This window comes from Montipora capricornis, chromosome 11 (assembly GCF_036669925.1).
Source record: "Montipora capricornis isolate CH-2021 chromosome 11, ASM3666992v2, whole genome shotgun sequence".
Lineage (NCBI taxonomy): Eukaryota > Metazoa > Cnidaria > Anthozoa > Scleractinia > Acroporidae > Montipora > Montipora capricornis.
The window spans coordinates 26,063,673-26,086,172 of NC_090893.1; the positions used below are offsets into that span (position 1 = coordinate 26,063,673).

A 22,500-nucleotide genomic window follows, 5' to 3' on the forward strand; every position below is an offset into this window, starting at 1 on the left:
CAAAAGGCAGATACACGGAAAATAGTAACACATGCCTTTTTGAAACACAAAGCCGGATGCCAACGCCAATTTCTTATTGAATTTTTCCGCAGTGTGGTTTTAAATGCTAATATAATTTTCCGTCTCATAATTAGTTTAAACTTTTTGCTTGACACCGTTTGTATTTGGAAGAGTTTCAGTCCTTCTACAGTCCTACAAATAAACTTAAGTAACTAACAACAGGCATTCAGTGAGGTGCATTCAAAGATTATTATTCCTATTGAAACCTCTTGTAAACTAAGGTGTAGGAATTCTTTTACAGAAAATAATAAAAGGATTCTTTTTTTTTCCAAAAAGCTTGTGAGTGCACACACGCGGCAAGAAAAAAAATTATGGTTTTTAAATATTTTTTATCTTTCATTATTTTATTGTATTTTATCTTACTCTTGCATGATTTGTTAAGCTTATCGCAATTGAGCCCTTGCGTTAAAGTCCTTACGAGTTAAAAACCTCTCTGCCTATTAGGCTAAAAATATATTTTTTAAATCACATGGCTCGTACGGGCCCAGCACATGTTTTCATTGTAAAACGATTGGGGAAATCCCCGTTTGAGGGTTGTACGCATTACCGTGAGCAGGGCCTGAAAACGCCTTACGGCCCTGCTAGGAACACGTACTGCTCCGTCCAATGCAATTTCAGAGGATTTCCTTGCTTTTAAACATTCAAGCTATCTACATCCAGAAAACAAAGGCTAAAAAACATACTTGATAAAGTTTCTGTGCAAATTTTTGTTACTTATTTTGTCCATACTTCATATTCCGAGTGCTCATGAATAGTGTAAAGAGCCCAATGATAAAATGCTTATTGACTGAGTTTAGATCGGGGCCGGACAGGAAAATATTTGGCTGTGGGCCATGGCGCACAGACCTCGCTGCGCCATGACATCTGGCAAAATATTTTCCCGTCCGGCCCTCCCACTCAGTCAATAAGTACAGAGGATTTCCTTTGATACGTCTACATCTTCATGTACATCTACATTTATTAAAGGCCCACCTTCAACCGACAGGCATTGCGTGTCGCGTAACAATTTTCATATATGAAAATTCCGCTCGAAGCTGAAATTCATCCAATTACTTGACTTAACTGCGTCGCCGCCAGTGTGGACCACAGCTATTATGATATGTCAAACTGGATTGAAACCAGTGAAAAATGCAAAAAGAAATCATTTTCCAAACCGTTTTCCACCTGAACACGAAAAGCGTTGACTGTGTAAGAACTATAGTTGACGTAGTGTGGTCTTGTAGCCGCGTCGAGCTACAAAAAGCGCGCGAAAAATGAAGCCTTGCTTATGTTTAGGTGAGTTAACCTGGGTTGAGCCTACAATCCAATCGAAAACCAGCGCCTGGTCAGCGGTCAACTTTAAAAAAAAACAGCCGACCTCGGTGAGCTCGAAGCTTGAGTCCGCGGTAAGGTCACGTGATACTGGTCAGCGGATACCTTGTTTTTACAGGTGTCAATTGATCGAAACACGAATGTCCAATATCGAAGATGTATACTGTAAACTAGCATGATACTAGTCACATTGGCATACATGGAGGGGTTGACGTACGTACGGACGGACGATCGATGACGTTATGTCTCTGAAACCCAAATTTTTCGCATCGATGGGTTACCACATTTTCTCCATGGTGCTCCGCGCGCGCGCCAAAGGCGCTCGCGAATCTCCGTTATTATAGTAAATTGAGTGGTCGTAGGTTATCAGCTATATAAACAGTACACTATTAAGAGTGACCAGATTACGTAAAACTATTTTTGGCTATCGCTGATAGATACATCTTCTGTATCTGTTGTCTCTAATTATCTTAGAAGTTGTATCTTCTGTTATTTCTGATTAGGTTAGTACTTTTATTTTCGTCTCGTCACGCGCTTTAAAAGTTTCTACGCTATGGTATTTACCTTGTTGGCTGTCTATTTATTAACTTCTTTTTCTTTGCGAGTTACAAGATGACCAATGACTTGACCTTTCATGACTAAGCTGTTTCTTTGAGGTACAAATGACTTCTTTATATTTTGTACTTTAGTGCTAAGTGAAATCACGATCTTTTAATGATGTCAAGATCAGATGAGCAATGGAACTACCGCACTGTCAACAGCGGTTCTTGGCTTATGCAGAAACGAGACTGTCTGATCGAAGAACGAAGTCTTATGGTAGACGTAGAAGTCCATCCTGGTGTACAGTGTTTTGGCCAAGCAGGAACGTTGGAGGCACATGAAATAGCACATACTGGAGAGAAGCCTTATGAATGCAAACAATGTGGAAAGTGTTTTACCGAAGCAGGAAAATTAAAGAGACACGAAAGAGTCCATACTGGAGAGAAACCCTATCAATGCAAAGAATGTGGAAAGTGTTTTAGCCAGGCAGGAGATTTGAGAAGACACGAAAGAGTACATACTGGAGAGAAGCCTTATAAATGCAAACAATGTGACAAATGTTTTAGCGAAGCAGGAACATTAAAGAGACACGAAAGAGTACATACCGGAGAGAAACCTTATCAGTGCAAACAATGTGGCAAGGGTTTTAGCCAGGCAGGAGATTTGAGGAAACACGAAAGAGTGCATACTGGAGAGAAGCCTTATGAATGCAAACAATGTGGAAAGTGTTTTAGCCGAGGAGGAACATTAAAGAGTCATGAAAGAGAACATACTGGAGAGAAGCCCTATGAATGCAAGCAATGTGGAAAGTGTTTTAGCGAAGCACGAAAGTTAAAGACACACGAAAGAGTCCACACTGGAGAGAAACCTTATCAATGCAAACACTGTGGCAAGGGTTATAGCCAGGCAGGAGATTTGAGAAGACACGAAAGCGTACATACCGGAGAGAAGCCTTATGAATGCAAACAATGTGGAAAGTGTTTTAACCGAGCAGGAAAATTAAAGAGTCATGAAACAGTACATACTGGAGAGAAGCCTTTTGAATGCAAACAATGTGGAAAGTGTTTTAGCCGAGCAGAAAAGTTAAAGAGACACCAAAGAGTCCATACTGGAGAGAAACCCTATCAATGCAAACAATGTGGAAGGTGTTTTAGCCAGACAGGAGATTTGAGAAGACACGAAAGAGTACATACTGGAGAGAAGCCTTATCAACCACTTGTCAAGATTATAGTTCAAACAATCGTGTAAAACACAGTTGTTGGGTTTGCCAGGAGGAGTTGAACAGCGAGGAACTTCTTCTTGCACACTACCAAAATCATATGACGTTTGAGGAGCCATCAACTTCATCGAGGTAGTTAGGTGGTTCTGTTGATAAATTTCTTTTGTAATGGTTTAAAGTCTGTTGCAGTAAAAAAAGGAAAGCAAAGGAAAGGAAGTTTATTTAAGGACGATGCCTAGTATTTTTTGTTTTAATTCTTTTTTATATTAACTATTTACTTATTATGTGGTAGCTAGTACCGGTATTGTTATTGCGCACACGTTTTGCGCATCGCACATAGCCGGATAATTCGAGGATTTTTCTACACGGTTCAAAATAATTTGGAGAAAACAGAAAGCAAGTGCTCTTGCTATCCAAAACGAAAAGTGGAGGTAATCATGCTTTTTCAGAGATAAATTAACCTTCAATTCGGAAAAGAACGCCATACATTGCTATGTATTTTGAACCTTTTTATAAATATTTTTGATTAATCATCTTTAAAAACTGGATGGATTCCCCCAAGCGCGCAAAAATACCTTTGAATTAGTAGGCACATTCCTTAAAGTGCACCAAAGCTCAAAAGTATTTACTTTTGCAAAGGTTAAGACGGAATCCACCAGATGTTCGAGTAACAAATGGACAAAACCCTAGTACCAAGATTATATACATCGTATTGCATACTCCTGTAAGACTGTTTTAAATATCTTCTCAATAATAATCATTTGTAGGAACAGCAAACGTCAACTTCGTAAGAAACACTTGAAAGTACTGGTGAAATGAAACTGATGATGAAATTTTACCTGTGTTTGCACAATTTCTCTGAACTTTGAAATTCAATTTCTCTCGTTCCCATGGGAAATTGTTTTCGGTGTTATTTCAGGCAATTATTTATATCTTTAGCTTAAAGGGCCACCGACAACCACAAGTCTTTGCGGGCGTGCAAGCTATCGGCGCCATTTTCTGTAATACAGAAACTAGTATTTCTTGAAAAGTCAAATTCCATCGCCTCACATCGTCGTGTTTTGGATGCCCAGTAGCTTCAAACTTTGTTAATATTTTCCTTAATGTTTAAATATTGTATTTTTGGCGTTATTTGGGTGTTGTGTTCGTGTTAAAAGCGAAATGAAAACTGTGAAGAAAGGTCGTCCGCCGAGGAAGGAAAAGCGCCATGTTATTTGGCTCACTACTTCAACCTTAAGATTATGGAACGAAAGGAGGAAGGCGTTTGGATTAAAACACAAATCGAACAGCGAATTCGCAGAAGTTCTTCTTCACGGGATGTTTCTAAAGCGAACCGGCCGATTCGATTGCCCGGATAATAACAACAACAAAGGCGCGCAAAGGACACTGGTTGTCGGTCGCCCTTTAAAGAAAATGGAAAAAGGACTGTAAAATACTTAACATTATTCTGGTACCAGATTTTTGTCCAGTAAAAACTGAAATTGCTCGATTTTCTATCGGATTTCGTCTTAAATGTCTAGCATATATTTTACTTTTGCTTCTCTAGATTTTACTTCTAATAGGCCTAATGAGGTACGCGAGAGTAACAAAGCTGGCATTCGTTTGTCCCATGGCCGAGGTGGTGAGAGGTATGGATCTATCCTTTAATGACGTAAAGGACTAATTTACGTCGCCAAATTTCTTTCAAAACTACAATGCAAAGTTGTTTATGACGTCATTAAAGGAATCGGCCCATGCTTTTCACTGTGTTGTTGCTATGGTGACTTTTTACGCCACATAAATGAGTTCATCTTGTTAAGCAATTAGTTGTGTTTTATATGGTACCATAACATTGTCGTTTCGTAAAACAGTTGTGTCGATCTGATCCTTCCAAATACTACAGTTTATTGAAAGTGTTAAAATTAACTTGAGTCTCCTTTAGTGTCTAGTCTTCTAGCACTGAGGAACTAATCGGGGACACTGTAAATTGGAATCAACAAATTAAGGGAAGGTACGTTTTTTCTTGGGGGAAGGGGGTGGGGGCTGGGGAATTTTGTTTTTGCTTTTTTTTTCTAAAAAAGTGTCAGCTCTCCGTTGCGTTTTAAGAAAATACCCCTGACCACCCCCCCCCCCCCCGCCCCCCCCCATCTTTAGGTGACTGATAAAAGTGCGACCCTCCCGTCACTACAACTTGGTATGTTCCATGTCGCTATAAAAGACGACATTTGCTTAAATTGTCCTGCTAGATGCAAGGATCAATCAGTTCTCTTATTTGTTAATTTTTCTAGCTACTGCTCACAAAACAACCTGGATATGTTCTTAGTATTATCATGTTCTGAAAATTTTGGTTAATGGCCCACTGACATATTTTATGGGGTGCGTTGCTAAGGACGTAATGGTTAAGTAATTTGAGAGAATTCGGCATTATTTTGGTCAGTTTCCAACCTTTATAAGCCAATGCCCATAAATATGGCGTCATCATACCACGCCCATGGTCACGTGACCAATAAAAGAAAACTCTAAATTTGTCTCCGTGCTACGCAATTAGAGTAATTAATGGATGGTTTGATAATTTGTATTCGTTTTTTCATCCAGCCAGGCATGGTTTTCTTTTTATTTTGAAAAATGTTCTTTTTAAAGACGTAAGCGATACTGAAATACTCTTTTTCAAAAAAGATGATTTTAAAAAATGAAAGCTTAGCTGAATCCTGTATTTGGGGGAGAAACGTGGCATGTAAAAAAAAAATTATTTCAATTTAAAACCGCCGGAAATTTAGCTTTTTTCTCAAACCGGAAGTCAGTTCGTTTACGCATGCGCAGTTGATGTGAGAACGAGCACGAGGAAGGGCGAGGAAAAACCTTCGATGGAAACAACAGTTTGTGCGGCGACTTTTGCTTATGAGTGGGTTTTCTTGTCAGCTCAGGATAGGATGACGTCAGTTACCGGAAGTAACATTTCACTTCCTTAGCAACGCGCGAAAAATCCGTCTGTGGGCCCTTCATACAGTAAACACCCGCATATAAGAAGGGTGATCTTGTTCTTATTTGAGAGGTGCTCAGTGAGAAATCAGCCTGAAAGTGTTCTTAAAAGGTTCTTAAAATTGATTTCAGAAATAATTAACAATTATTCCATGAGCCCGCGTTGGATGCGAGATGGTAAATAGCCAACGAGGCGCGTAGTGCCGCCGAGTTAACTATTACTAATATCGTATCCAACAAGTGCGAATGGAATAATTATTTTATTCTCAACCTTCGGTTTTGCTAAATTTTATTTAAGTTGAAGAAACGACCGGAAAGTGACGTGAATTCCCGGCGCTAAAACGACATTTGCGGCATTCATTTCCATGTAAGGTCAAACGCATAATGGCTGATAACTGAGATCCAATGAGAAAGCTAGAATTGCATTCTAGAATTTGAGAATTTAATCATTTAAATTATATATTACTAGAGGTTTAATTAACATAAAATGCTGTTTTGTAATTGATTTTATAGTTTGTAATGGTCCTGAACACCATAGTACTTTGATATAAATTACTGTACTGTATTGTGTCCTTATCATAATACCCTTTCTCTTTGTATTAAGAACATGTTTTATTTATCAGGCTGAATTTGTTCTTATTTGTATTCTGCTTTATTGGCCAAATTTCAGCCTGATGTTCTTAATCCACTTGTTCTTATATGCGGGTGTTTACTGTATCAGCCGGAGCCTTATAAAAAAGAGTATCTCAGACAAAGATTGAGCTGCCTGTGAACCACGAGGCATCCCGTGTTAAGATCAAGGCCTTGGGCAATCTATTTTATAAGGGATTACACGGATACAAAAGGGTCGTAGGCGTCTGACAATCACTAATCGATATCAGTAAGCCTTCTAGGACAATGTAGCCTTCATTAATAGGAAGCATTTGAGATTAGCTCTGAGAAAAACTGGTCGATGTGATCATACGGCAATGTCACACTTGGGTTTTCATGAATAAAACAATGAACTTTATTTACAAAACGAAGGAACATTGAATAACACTTAGGGAAAATTTTAAGAGGAAGTCAAAACTATTGTTCTAAGAAATCAGAATTTTGAAAATAGCAAAATCACTGCCTTTCCAGCCGTTCTATATTTTCATTGTCCAAAATGGGTTAAAATCTAAAATGCTCCAAAATTGTGAAAACAATAAAAGCTTAACTGACTGAGGAAGCCACTCCACCCTCACAGTTCCTTTTATGGTTTTATGGAGTCGGCGAGGCTTATTTCCCTTTCCTAAACAAGTGATGCCATTTTTGACGGTCGATGCCATTCTTAGTAACCAAGCCTTTTTATTCGGTTAGCTTTCAGTAAATTGTTAGGATAAGCTTTATTTAAATACTTTATAAATTTCAAATCTGTAGTTATTGTTTCGGTAGTGTTGAGGTTGAGTGTATGTGCTCTTACTACATGGAATCGACTTCGACATCATTCGATCAAGTCTCTTCCAAATGGCATCGCTTGTTTACGAAAGGGAAAATTGCGTCGCCGAGGCAAGAAGAGTACGACCGGCCACAAGATATACACGATCCAAGCGTTAGAGGATACCTTCGTCCGCCGATTATCTGTAATATCTTGGGAAGAGGATGAAAGATCGAAGATTTAGGAGTGACGGCAACTTAAATTGCTATGTTTGGGCTGCGATACTTAAGCATCGAGAAAGGAGGGATGGCGCAGTGGAGAGAGCACTCGACTGCCACCAATATATATGGCGCAGGCTCGATTCCCAGACGTGGCGTCATATGTGGGTTGAGTATGTTGGTTCTCTACTCTACTCAGAGAGATTTTCGCCCGGTTTTTCTCTCTCCTCAAAAACCAACCTATAATTTGATTTGATATGATATAATTTGATATAATATGCATCTTATTCAATGGTTTAACATATAGTACGCGCAGATATTTTGCGAGTTGGGTAGTAGAGATTTATTATTCCAAAAGGTGTTACTTTTAATTCAATTTTATTTGGTAAGAGTGTTACTAAAAAAAATGGGTCATGTGTCCTTGAGGGCGCTTGCGAACGATGTAAACAGCACAGAAAGCCAGCCAAATGTCCTTTATTTGATTGTATAAACGAAATGACGAGAGACAAGCGATGACAAGCTAAATTCTCAGGCCTTGTATCGCGTTGAAAACGATTTGTTTCATTAAAAAACTCCCGTTCCGTCAGTATGGGCCGTTGGCACATTTTCTTTTGTTATTTAACTTACACACCTAATACATATTCAACAGACTGAAAGTTTGATAAAGTAGCAGGGAAGAGCGGGGCTGATGAATTAAATTGAAAGAGATTTATACAAAAAAATCCCTCTAGTGAAGATAAATCGCTCGAGTGAGGGATTTTGTTGAAACAAACCCAAAAACGAATTAATGGCAATGCATTTTCATTGATAGTACAAGTTTTTATTACAATAAATTTGAATGGAACCTCGCTCTTCTCGATGAAATCAAAATCCTTCTCTGGACAAATTTTGATTTAAATTTCCAACAAATATCTCAACAAAAAATGAAATTCTGTCTTTATTTCAACAACCATGGGTTACAATTTAAAGTACATTCATTATAAGCAGCGTAGGCTATTTCCCATTCTCACAATGCAATACGTTTTGGGGGTTCTTTACATTTCATTTCATTAGAAAGTAAAAGTACATCAAATGACAAAATTGTGAATTAAAAAAACAAACCGATAGTTTATTAACACAAACTCTCTTTCACCTTTTAAAGTGAGGTGACTTCATAATAACCGTGAGGCTGACTGAAAACGAGCAGTATTCAACAATGTCATCTTCCTGTAAGTGCGCGCTTTTTACGAAATGTTCGTTTCACTCGGATTCTCTTGTTTTCGGAGTTTCTGGTTCTGCATGAATATGTAATAAAGAAACGGAAGACAGAAGTGGACAAACAAGGAAAGCTGGATTCCTTCTTCTCTTGTGGCTCCGCTTCAAGATATAAGATGATGTTAAACTGAAGAAGTCACCGTTTGGGCTCCAACATTTCTCTTTCAAATCGACCACTGAGATGATGCCTAAGCGAATTTAATAGCATAAAATGCATGTGGCTTAATAGTTGTCACACACGGACTTGCCGTTGTTGAACTTTAAAAAGAAATGCAAAAAAAAAAAGTTGGCGATTTGTTAACTACAAACTTACAACGTAAGTGGGCCTTCCTCTCCCTCGTTTACTCGTCATGCAAAAAATACGTATCAGTCGTACAGGGCTTGAATAAGTTCCAGTTATTGCTTTGTCGGACAAAAATTTGGTTCGTCCATATACTCTACATCAGAGCAGAGAGTTACGTTATGTTACTTTCTCAAGGCAATGCTGTTGATTCGCGTTCTTGCCCCCGTTGCCTGATTTCATACGGTGGAAGCTGGGCGCTACTTAATCGGTTTTGCCGGACGGAAGTGGACTTCAGTTTGTAGATGGCGACTTGTACGAAAACTTGGCATAGGAATTGTGGCAGTTCTTTGTGTACGAATAACTACAGAACTAAATGAATAACGTACTACACTTTGCCCAGTGATCCTGAGCTTCAAAAAGGATATAGGAAGGTTCTTATAAACGAAAATATTAACTGGTGAAAACATGTGATATGCAACGGTCACTGGAGCTTGGGAAAAAGAGAGAACCCTTTTCTTCCTTTAACCTATACCGGTGACCTAAAAACGTTTCTTCTGCCTTTTTTTACGGGAACACAATTTGAGACGTTCAAGCACGACCTCCAACTTAAACATGATTTTACCGCCAAAACACACTAGTGCACTTTTACTTTCGCCATGCGTAGAATCTCGCATTGTTCGTCTCTCGTGGTTCGTTTCTGTTTTCGTCCCGCCTTTACACTAGACGCAGAACACGAGAGACGCATTATCCGTCTGGACAGATAATGCGTCCTCTAGTATAAAAACGGCCAATGTTAGAGAAGGACTAATCTAAAATCTTATAAATGAACCGTCATAATTATGATACATATAGGTTTATCACTCACAGAATTTTTATCTTTCCACGTTACTTAACTTTAGGGCACCCTTCTGTTCCTGAACGCTCAGTTCTCGCCATACTACACAAGGCAGAAGCGATTTATGGTTCGTTAAATAGACCTTTGGCAAAACCAGGATCGGATCGGACCGGACCGGACCGGACTGGATAAGAACGGATCGGATCGGACCGGATTGACAAAAAACCGACCGGATCAATAACAAAATCCCCGCCAAAAAGTAAACGGTCGCCAGACAACGTGCTGAAGACAGGAAAAGTCGAATTCTGTGCCTTTCTATCTTGTGTATTAGTGCTCCTTTCCTTATACCGTAAACACACATGGTGAAAATGGTCCAAAAAATGTACTTACCGTATGTTGGTAACATGTCATCTCCCGGTTTATTCCAGATGATGATCTGAAATGCTTTGATTGTGGATGCCGAGATTTCAAGCATTGTTTTAGGCTGGTAAAATCCTTTCGCAAACCAGTCGATCTCCTGTTTAAAGAGGCCATCCATTTCTCTTCGGCGTGTTTTATTTACAGAAGGATTTATAGACCAATTCGGCTAACTCAATGTTGTACCCAATTCAGATCCTTTGGGAATAAAACGTTTTGTTCCAAATATTTCCATATGAATGCTACATTATCATGCAAATGCAACATACAAAGATCCTTAACCCCGAGAGATTTGAATTGGGTACAACATTGCGTTAGCCGAATTGGTCTATTTCCATATATGTATGTTCACAGTACTCTCAAGTCTCACGCATTTTGATGCAATCTCACGCTCTCACGCCGACACGAGCATTTCTCACGCATTGGCACTTTTCTCGTAGGTAACTCTAATTTATGTTCATGAATTCGTCCTTCACTGACACTAAACGTCCGCCAATGTTCAATCTTTTCGTGTGCGACCGATTTTCTTGTTTCTTCAGGACTTTTACTCGTTAATATATGAAGTATAGGCCGATATGTTAGCTCTGCCTGATCATAAGAACCTGGGCTCTCTTAGCAAGCAGCACGAAAAAACCAAAATAGCCCTTTTCACGGTTAGTTTTTCTCATTTGCATTACAATGTGATCTAACGTGGATGCGAGGCAATTTCGGGTTAAAACTACAAAATAGCCCGAAATTGCCTCACATACATGCTAGATTATATTGTAATGCAAATGAAAAACCAACCGTGAAAAGGGCTATTGCGGACTCGACGGTGCATTTCCAGCGATTTGAGAAGTGCAAATTTCAATTTTTTTCCAGGGGAGCATGCCCCCGGAGCCCCCTAGAATTGTTTGGCGCCCCCGCCACACGACACTTGCTCCTTGGGCCCAATCTCCAGCAATCATTTCACTCTTTTTGATAGCTCTGTGTACAAACAAAAGTATTTCACAGCAAATTGTGTATAGAACCGGATAAATTTATTCACATTTCCCGCTAAAAGCTAAAATGAAGCAGGCGTTACAAGTACTAGGTACCAACTCCTTTAACAGTATTTTGGTTAGTGTCCAGTACATTTTCGGTTTGGGAGACGCGCTGTGGCTTGTGGCAAGTCTGTTATATTGTGGCTTTTGTGAGAGAAAACAGCATTCTACTGAAGGTAAGAAAGCTTTTACTGCATTTTAAGTGAGAGATAAGTCTCTTTGTGGGCCTGTGCTCTCCTTCGCGGAAAATTGCTGTGTCTAGATGTCTTGCAGCAAAAACACGATAAAATGTTTGAAAACACACCGAGTCAGGCAGTCTAATATATAATTTTCTCAGTTTCGTGTCGATCTTCGTGAATTATTCGTTGTATGCAATGCTTTTGGGGGAGTAACTGCGGAATACCCTGCCACTCGAACAAAGTTCTGCGTAGCCGGCTACGCGGTTTCGCAGAAACTAACAAATTCAAGTTGAACTATGTTATTTATTCATCAAGCAAATAAATTGGCTATCTTCAATAACAGCTGTCAGACTACGCGGTACCGATACGGACAAAGCGTGCTTAGGCCAAATCACTGAAACGGGCGCTTAGGCTTAATCAATAAACGAGTGCTATTTTCTTTACACGCTCTCGAGCTATGTGTAGTTAGCCAAACCGTTAATTGAAAGCTAAAATGTTAAAAGAGGGTTTAGGCTTAATCACTGAAACGACCGCTAAGGCTTAATCAGTAAACGAGTGCTATTTACTTCACATAATCTCGTGAAAAGTGTAGTCAACCAAACCGTAAATTGTAAGCGAAAATGTTAGAGTGCCTTGGCCTAATCTAATCACTGCAACGAGCGCTTTCTTTACACGATCTCGTGAAAAATGTAGTTAATCGAACCGTAAATTCACAATCGATCACTGCTTAATTCGCGAGTCACGCTTTAAGAACGAGAAACACTGTTTTGAATAAATTACATAATTCAACGTGAATTTATTAGTTTCAGCGTACCGCTTAGCCAGCTACGCAGAACTTTATTCGAGTGGCAGGGTATTATGCAGTTAACCCTGTCTTGTCTTTGTTTAGACCGCTAAAAAGTTGTCAATTGTGGAATCCATTTTTGTGACTCTCGCCATCGTAACTACAATAGTTCCAATTACCACTCGACCAACGCCATGCTATGATGGCTTTAAATTTTTAAGATGTTTAACTGTATGGCGTTCCATCTCCGCCAAAAATCGAAGTTGTAACGCAACATCCAACTTTACAAATCGACATCGGACTATGTCATGTCAACATTAATGTTCACGTAAACAAACTTCGAACTTACCAACACAATGTCGCTAAATGCAAATCAACTTCCAACTTAAGGACGTTCGCGCCAAAATCTTCCTACGGTGAGATTTTCTTCATTTCTCGCCTAGAGTTAGGTCATAAAGTACTTACTCCAAAAATGAAAAAAAAAAAGGGGGTCACCGACTTTGTTTCGGAGAAAATGGCAGTGGAAAAATGCCTTAATTTCGAGAAATCGGTCATAATAGCGAGATGTAGACTCATCTGCTCATCCATCGAAAATCATAAAAATAAACTGTTGGAGTGAAAGTTTCTGTGCATAGGATTTTAGGAGTGAGAGTTTTTGATAATTGTATGCCGCTAGGGATGTGGTAAACAGTAGAGTTCATCCTCGACGAGCGTTTTCGTAAGCTCTACCGTTGCAACCACTACCGGAATTCGATGGCACGAGGAAGGAAAATGTTAAAAAAAGATAACTTCTTACGGTGAGAATTTTTTCATTTCATCTTATTTTGTAGATAGCAAGTAAAGTAAGTGATTCATGATTAAAAAAATAGGGGTCACCGATGATCTGAACAAGTAAAATCGATGTGATTTTGCAAAGCTCTTGGAAAAGTTCGTTTGTCACGCTTTTGCGTGACCTGTCGGGCAAGGACTGGAACCCAAGAGAGGATCGATCGTTGAAGAGATGAAAGGTTTTTACCGAAAAAAAAAACCTTTCTCGAGCATAGCAACGAAATTTTAAGCAGGGGTCATCTTCATTTGGTTGATGTTTTGTATAATATCTCTCCATTGCCGTCATGCTCATCCTCTGGAGTGTGTTTTTTTGTGAAATTCAATGGCTGATTGTTTCCACGCAGGTCCGCAATATTCAAGCGGACGAGGACGAAAATACTGCTCAATTTTCACGAAAGTAAAGGAAAAGAACTTTAAAAACATGCATTCACTTTGAACTTAAGTTCGTAGGGTAATAAAAACATTAAAAAGAAACAGCCCCATTAAATTTACGCAACGGTTCGTCCTCGAGTTTTCCAAACTTTCAGCCACTAGTCTACTCGATCAGCTACCTTTTCCACAGCTTTTTCATCCTCCCGCTCACTTCTCTTTGAAGTTTCATGATGCTTCGGAAATAAATTTGCCATTCTTCTGCCGGCCTGGAATTTTTTCCTCGGCGTTTTTGTCGCCATGTTATTTTGACTGATGCTTGAAAAATCTGCGTGAAAGTCAAGTAGACTAGTGCACGCCTAATAAAACCTCGCGAATATCAGTCGTGCAGTAGTCTACTTGACTTTCATAAATATTTTAAATCAATTTTGACTGATCACGATCTTCTCTGATCTAACGCTGTGCAAGACTTACCGTCCACGGTTTTTGCAAAGGTTTTAAAACCTCAACTTCACTAATGCTCGAAGTAATGCGTGACATATTACAGTCGCGTTACCTGCGCAGTAACGTTGCGCACAAACAATTAGCGCGAACGTCCTTAAATGATCAACTTTTCATTTTACGTCACTAATACCAAGTTTTTAGCTCAACTTTACATTTTCGTTTCGTAAATACCAAGTTCATAAGTTAAGACTTCATACTCATAAACATCGACTTCTGTTATATAATCAAAATGTTCAACAGCGCGTTTGAACCTACGACTTTAACACAGACTACGATAATTTGTAACGCAATGTCGGACTTTGTCAGATCAAGTTCAACATTGTGGCGCCATGTTCGTCGTTACGTCCCAAAGTTGAATGTTCATTCTTACCGCAAGCCCAAATCCGCCAATAATTATGGGATGTTAAATATTGACGTCATTGACTCGGAGCTACACGCACGTGGTTGCGGTGTTCGGTCGCGGTTGTTTTCATGTTTATTAAAATTTATTCCTTGATTTACATAAATGAAGAATCAGAACAACGGCCAACTGAACCAGTTACGAAATACCCTTTTCCGGGTAGCAGACCGGCTGACCTCTTTGCAGAACAGCCAGAATAACGACTAGAAGGTAAGGTCAGCTAAATAATAAGATCCAGCTAGGGGCACCCAACGACCAATTTGTTGTAAAATGTATTATTATACCCCAGTTAATGTAAATAAATGTTATTAAGGCATTTTCAGGTGTTTTCCAGTGTTGCTGGGAAAACATTATCTGTTCCTTTTTCCCAGCAAGACACACAAGAAATTTCCCAGCGAGCTAGATAAAATTGGTTGGTTTCCCAGCCAGCTGATCATATTTATTACCAAATATCAACCAAGACAAAAGATCTTGAACTACATGTACAGTATCAAGTAAACTTAGAGGTGTTTGACCATCACACTAATAGCTATATCTCTTTGGAGCGTAAGAAGTTCATCAAATACCTAGGCGTGCTCATCGATGAAAATCTTTCATGGAGTTACCACATTGCTCATGTTGCATCAAAAATAAGTAAATCAATTGGTATTATCTCTAGGATAAGGCATTTTGTACTGCTGAGTACTTTACACCACATCTACAGGTCACTCATTCAACCATACTTAATGTGTGTGTGTGGGTGTGATGATGCATGATTTATCAAACAACTTGACACCTAATATATTTAACCTATTCACCCATCAAGCTGATATTCATCCTTATGAGACAAGATCATCGCAAAGAGGAAATTATTTTCTTAAACGTTCGAGAATAGATATTCAAAAAAGATCTTTCTCAAGAATTGGCGTTAAAATTTGGAATATCATATCTTGTGAAGTCCGCCAGATGTCAAAATCTAACTTCAAAAATTATGTTGATGATATCCTCTTCCAAAGACTGCTAAAATATGATGATCACATTGATGTTTCAATAATATTGGCAATTTTTGACTCCTTAGTTCAGTATGTCATGAAGTTAAAAATTTATTTATTCAATTACTTTTTTCATGTTTATTTATGTTATTCTGTACAAGTTTTAAGGTGTTCTCCACTGCACTAACTGTATTCTCAAACTAATTTATTTTATTTTGTTTTTTTATGTGAATGTGTAGTTATGTATTTGTAACCATTTTATCTGGAATATACTTGTAAGCAATGCTCGCCTCGACTAGCTATTGCTAACTGCGAGCATTGCATCGTTTTGTGATGATATTTTATGCAAAATAAATAATAAAAACTGAAACTGAAACTGAAAAACTGATGATGATGATGATGATGATGATAACAATAACAATACTTATATTGATAATGATAATGGAACGATAATGTGAAACACACAGCTGTAGTTCTTGTGTTAGTATGATACTGTACATGTACTGCTGTCTCGAGCAGTTTGAATTTTAGGAGACTTTTGTCACCCTGGAAAGCGAGCACAGATTTCATAATGCCTAGCAACATTGTACACAAAAGCAATAAAATACTTGCTAGAATAAACCTGTATTGTCTACAATAAGGCAGAACAACTGGAACCTTGAACTAGCTCTTCATTTTACATTTTTATTGATCTCTTCAGTTACACAATTGCTAGTATCCAATTCCTTGCTATTTCCATGGTAGCCTGAAAAATAATTAAAATTTAGGAAATAAAATTAATTAGAGACCAATATTAATTGGGTAGAGCCAGCAGTAATGCTGATTGAGTTTTCTGATCTAGCTATGGACTCACTAACTATTGTTATCACAGGGGACCCACACAAAGGGTGAATTTAGAAGCAATGTATGAGAATAGCAAAAACTTCCATAATTATTATTTTACTAATCTGCAATAAATATTTACACAAGATGAGGATAAACTATCTGTTGTTATTATGGCTGAAAATGGCAAATTGTAGCAATTTTTACCAGAGCAACACAAGTCTTTGAAATCGCTAAACTTTCCCACAAGCAGCCACAATAACGACACAGCAGAACATTTCGGATGAAGGTTAGTTTATTCTCATCTTATATGCAAATATTTATCCCAGAATTGTACAATAATATGGAACTTTTTGCTATTCTCATACATTGCTTCTCAATTCACCCTTTGTGTGGGTCCCCTGTGATAACAATGATTAGTGAGTCCATAGCTAGATCTGAAAACTCAATCAGCATTACTGCTAGCTCTACCCAATTAATATTGCTCTCTAATTTATTTCCTTCTTAATTATTTTTCAGGCTACCATGGAAATAGCAAGGAATTGGATATTAGCAATTGTGTAACTGAAGAGATCAATAAAAATGTAAAATGAAGAGCTAGTTCAAGGTTCCAGTTTTTCTGCCTTATTGTAGACAATACAGGTTTATCCTAGCAAGTATTTTATTGCTTTTGTGTACAATGTTGCTAGGCATTATGAATTCTGTGCTCGCTTTCCAGGGTGACAAAAGTCTAATAAAATTCAAACTGCTCGAGACAGCAGTACATGTAGAGTGTCATACTAACACAAGAACTACGGCTGTGTGTTTCACATTATCGTTCCATTATCATTATCATGATAAGTATTGTTATTGTTATCATCATCATCATCATCATCATCATCATCATCATCATTATTTATTTATTTTTTTTTATCATTATTATTATTATTATTCCTTTCATTTATATATATATATTAATTAATTAAGTAAGGAAGTAGGTACTTTAATTCCTGGCTTGGAAATAAATATGATCAACTGGCTGGGAAACCAACCAATTTTATCTAGCTGGCTGGGAAATTTCTTGAGTGTCTTGCTGGGAAAAAGGAACAGATAATGTTTTCCCAGCAACACCGGAAAAGACCTGAAAATGCCTTAATAACATTTATTTTCATTAACTGGGGTATAATAATACATTTTACAACAAATTGGTCGTTTGGTGCCCCTGGATCTTATTATTTAGCCGACCTTACCTTCCGAGTCGTTATTCTGGCTGTTCTGCAGAGAGTTCAGCCGGTCTTCGACCCGAAGAAGGGTATCTCGTAAGCTATTCAGTTGGCCGTTGTTCTGATTCTCCATTTACTTAAATCAAGGAATCAATTTCAATAAACATGAGAAGAATCGCGGTTCTGGAACCGCAACCACGTGCGTGTAGCTCCGAGTCAATGACGTCAATTTTTAACATCCCATAATTATTGGCGGATTGGGGCTCGCTGTAAGAATGAACATTCAACTTTGGGACGTAACGACAAACATGGCGCCACAATGTTGAACTTGATCTGACAAAGTCCGACATTTCGTTACAAATTATCGTAGTCTGTGTTAAAGTCGTAGGTTCAAACGCGCTGTGGAACATTTTGATTACATAAGAGAAGTCGATGTTTACGAGTATGAAGTCTAAACTTATGAACTTGGTATTTACGAAACGAAATGTAAAGTTGAGCTAAAAACTTGGTATTAGCGACGTAAAATGAAAAGTTGATCGTTTAAGTTGGAAGTTGATTTGCATTTAGCGACATTGCGTTGGTAAGATCGAAGTTTGTTTGCGTGAGCATTAATGTTGACATGACATAGTCCGATGTCGATTTGTAAAGTTGGATGTTGCGTTACAACTTCGATTTTTGGCGGAGATTGAACGCCATATAACTGATAGAGTTATTTGTCGCTAATCATTGAATGCTAACCTTGATGAAATGACACGATAAAAGGAGTAAGAAAACTTAAATAAAATGATAAAATTAGTACTACGACAATACTATGTATCAGCGTTGTTTCAATAGAACGCTGTACTCCGCAAATTATTTGCATAACAATAATATACACTTAATGTATGCTCCCAAGGTAAACAGTTACTTTTGTTTTTGTCAGGAACGTTGTTGCTTATGTTTTTCGTCAGAAACACGAGACATTCCAAAAAAAAATGTATATATATATATTTTTTGTACAGATATAACGACTGACGATTGATTTCAGTTTAAGTGAATGTTCATTGAACTTTTGTTCAGTTCGCAAATTGTAGTTTACTCGAATCGATCGATGTTACAAATAAAACGACATGAATCAAAACCCGACTCGATGTTTATCATAGTTTTCCCAAGAGTCCTGAAACGTCAAACTATTCTTAAGGTAAATAATAGAAACCAAAACTTAGCAAAGCAAGGATTAGGTCAAAGGGAACACCACAGTTGACTGTAGATCATCTTTAAAGTGTGTTTACATTGCCGTTGATCACAAGCTCATTCTCCAAAAAAATTGTTGTCATAAGTTGAGTGAAAGTTTTATGGAGACCAATTCTACAAACGATGTACTATAAGTCCTCTTTGTAATATTGTGATATGGGCTTCCTTCTTCCCTTCCCTGATGAAAACACCGAGTGCATTTACCTAAGGGCTACTAAACAGTCGACAACGTGCCTTAAGCTCGAGATGCAAGCTTTGATAAGATCATCAAGTAGAACGAATTAACTCTGATATTCTCTTTTTGTGTACAGAAACTCGTAGCATAAGCCCTTAAGGCATACTACATCGTATGGCTTACGAAAATTAGTGGTGCAGTGTGTAAAAAGATTGGCAAATACTCTGGAGTTCAACTGGTTTAATTACTAATTCAGCAAACAAACCTTACAAAGCCTCCATGTCAAAGCACTGTGAAATACAAAACCAAGACTATTTTGAGCACGTGTAAATGGTTCAATCTGGTTGGCTGCTATAAACAGCATGATTTTCTCACACCCTTCCTTGGTTAACGAAAGAAACTAAGCTGTAACAACTGAGTTGCTGGTGAAACATGAAGATTCTCAATCAATGCTGGTCTTTTGTTTTAATGAGTTCTCAACGAAATGTTCTTTCACACAAAATTCCCAGTTCATTCAAAGTGGCTTTAAGGTGACTAGGTGCTCTGGAAATACGACCACTGCGTGTCACTGTCAAATTAACAGGCTTCACGGGTGTAGACGGTACTGGAACTGCGGCAGGCCTTTCATCACTGTTAGGTTTTTCGGGAGGATTTGCCTCCGCAATTTCCTTGGTTGATTGTACTGCTTGTGAGGTGGCTGGTTGGACCGTTGATGACTTGACAGGGGTAACTCCATCTGGTATGTTAATTGGTACAGGAGTGCAACTGTGGTCTGCTGGCTCCTTGCTGCTACTGAGATGTCTCCTATTTCTACTGAAAACCCGTCCAACCTCAGTTCTGAGATCATGTGACCTCACGTCAACTTGCTGTTCCACTCCCACTTTGTACCATCTGTAGGCCTCCCAGGCACAACTTCTCCATTGCATAGGGGTGGGAGTTCTTTTGGCACTGATGTTGTAGTACTTTGCCTGCAAATGTTTCCTCTTTAAGACTTTTCCTGGGATGTCTTCTATTATTTTGGGCTTGAGTAGCTCACTGGTGGTTGGTATCAGTGTTCAGATGTAACGTCACAACATTATTTGTGCTGGGGAACTCTGCAGGCCCTCTGAGGGTGTGTTTCTCCATTCTAGTAAGTAAAGGTGGATGTCTGATCCTGCTACTTTAGATTTATTTGTCTAGCAAATTCTTGGCAGTCTCGATTGCGTTTTCTACCTTCCCATTACTTTGTTGGTAATGAGGGGAACTGGTAATGTGTGCTGTGTCATACCTAGCCACAAACTGCTGAAACTCGAAGGAGTTGAATGGAGGACCATTGTCGCTCATCCGCTTGTGAGGGATACCATGTCTGAAGAAATGTCTCTTTAGTGTGTGCACGAGTTCGCTTGCAGTCTTGAGTTTAAGGTGGTCGATCTCAAAGTATTTAGAGTAGTAATCCACAGTGCAGAGGTAATCACGATCTTCAAAGTGAAAGATGTCACAACCAGCTGTTTCCCAGTGGCGGCTTGGGATCTTGTGTGAGATGAGTGGTTTATTTGGTTGCTCTTTCTGGGAGGTCGCACAGACTGTACACTTGGCGACATAATCTTTAATCTCCACTGTCATACTAGGCCAAAAGATGGTTTCTCCATCCCCGCGGAGGCAGCTTTCGATACCAATGCATGTGTGTACTTTGTAGATGCTCGTGTATCTTGGGTCGTAGGTTGGTCGCAATCAGGCATCACAGGCCTTTAGAGAGGACACCATCCTGAGCAGTCAACTCATCCCGACGGTCATAGTACAGGTGAAGTTCTAGTGGAGGGTCAGCACTCTTCTTTCTTGTGTGGCCAGCTGCTTAGAATGACTTGAACGAGGGCTTGAAACACAGGATCTGTTCCTGGATCTCTAATTGGATCTCTGATTGCTGTAGCTCTCTGGAATGTGACACCGGTTGCCCATTCTGCCTCAGTGCAAATCCTATTTCACTGGAAGATGCATCACCTTGACCTTCCACAGGTTCAGCCGAATTGAAATATCTCAGGACAGGTGCTGAAGTGGCAGCACTTTTCACAGTATCAAATGCGTGTTCTTGCTCTGCTGACCAGTTACACGCAACATTCTTGTGAGTTACAAATTTGTAGTTCCTAAAGAAACTGTGGTACTGCGTTGGTGGGAGAGAGAAATATATGTTTAGTTTTGTTTAGTTTCGGGATCATTGCAGAAAATTTTGGAGTTTTTGAGAATGGCATTTTTGACTGCAAAGTTTTGTGGATGGTAGGTGAGGGTGACTGGAATTCTGTTGGTTTCTTCTTTCTGTGACGTTTGTAATGTGGTTTCTCGATCCTACGAGATGTTAAAAGAAAAACACACACAGATGCGTCAAAACCAGTTGCGCGTTCTTTTAATCTTCCTAATTACTCCCACCACAACATGACAATTTGCGGCCTTTCCTTACACCACGGGAACACAGAAAGCCGCAAAAATCTCAAACCCATCTTTGAGGTCTGCTTTTGAAAAGACTTTGGCACGAGTTAGCTCTGGGAGTATGTCCTCAATAACTGGAAGGGGATAGTGACTTCTTTTGAGGGCCTTGTTAAGATGCTGGGAGTCGATGAGTTTTCCAATTTATTTTGGTTTCTCGGTAACCACCAGACTGGACACTCAGTCAGTTGGTTCTTCTTCTCTGGCATCACACTGGCTTTCTCCTGGGAGTCACCTCCTCTTTCAGCCTATTCTTTATTGTGAGAGGTACACGACGGGGCGTCGTAATTGTCGGTGCTACACTTTTGTCCACTTCCAAGTGGAGAGCTCCTTCCATACATCCCAGACCTTTGAACACATCATTGTGTGTAGTAGTAACTTCCCTCATGATCAGACCTATATAGTCAGACTTTACTGTGGTTTCATTATTGACAATCAAGATATTTTCATGTTGAACAGAAATAAGTCCCATTTTCTGCGCCAAGGAAGCGTCAAGGAAAGGAGTGTAGTCTTCACCAATAACTACAAATGGGACACAGTACTTCTTCTGATTTTTGGGGTTGCGCAATTGGCCATTCACCTTACCCAACATCTTCAAATTAGCTTTACAGAATCTTTCAGCTGGAGGTTAGGAGGAAGCACATTGCATGAGGCTCCGGAATCCGCTTGCATCTTAACTAAGCCACCATCTCTTTCCATATGTGGAAATATTTTACTTGTATAATTAGGCATTACCATGGTGTTTACGTCGTTTTCCTAGGACACAGACAAGATTTCTTCATCGGACGAGTAACTCGGGTCGTTGCTGTGGGTAAGCTGATGGAATTTCCTGTGGCTAGCCACAATCCTGGTCAAAAGTTGTTGGAAAGGTTGCACGCATCACTTCACATTGCACCTAATTCGATTAGTCTAACTATTGGCTGTACTATTTGGGAAAGAGCATGCTCTTGTGGCCCCCCTTCTCCATATTCAATGTTGGAAGAAAAGTCACCATTTTGTTTGGTGCAAAATCCAACATTGATAAGGGGGAGGGAGGCTATCTCAAAAGTGACGCTACCTT

At 39.1% G+C, this 22,500-nt stretch overlaps 1 protein-coding gene and 1 pseudogene across 1 annotated transcript in view; both read left to right on the top strand.

The window, feature by feature from the left end:
- LOC138023269 (zinc finger protein 721-like) overlaps positions 1–5,035 on the top strand; it is a 45,630-nt pseudogene extending 40,595 nt beyond the window's left edge.
- Positions 5,036–11,618: 6,583 nt separating this feature from the next.
- LOC138023270 (zinc finger protein 721-like) overlaps positions 11,619–22,500 on the top strand; it is a 40,388-nt gene continuing 29,506 nt past the window's right edge. Inside the window, exon 1 of the mRNA XM_068870286.1 lies at positions 11,619–11,692. The gene's annotated coding sequence lies outside the window, so the exon portion shown is untranslated. The remainder of the gene's footprint in view (positions 11,693–22,500) is intronic.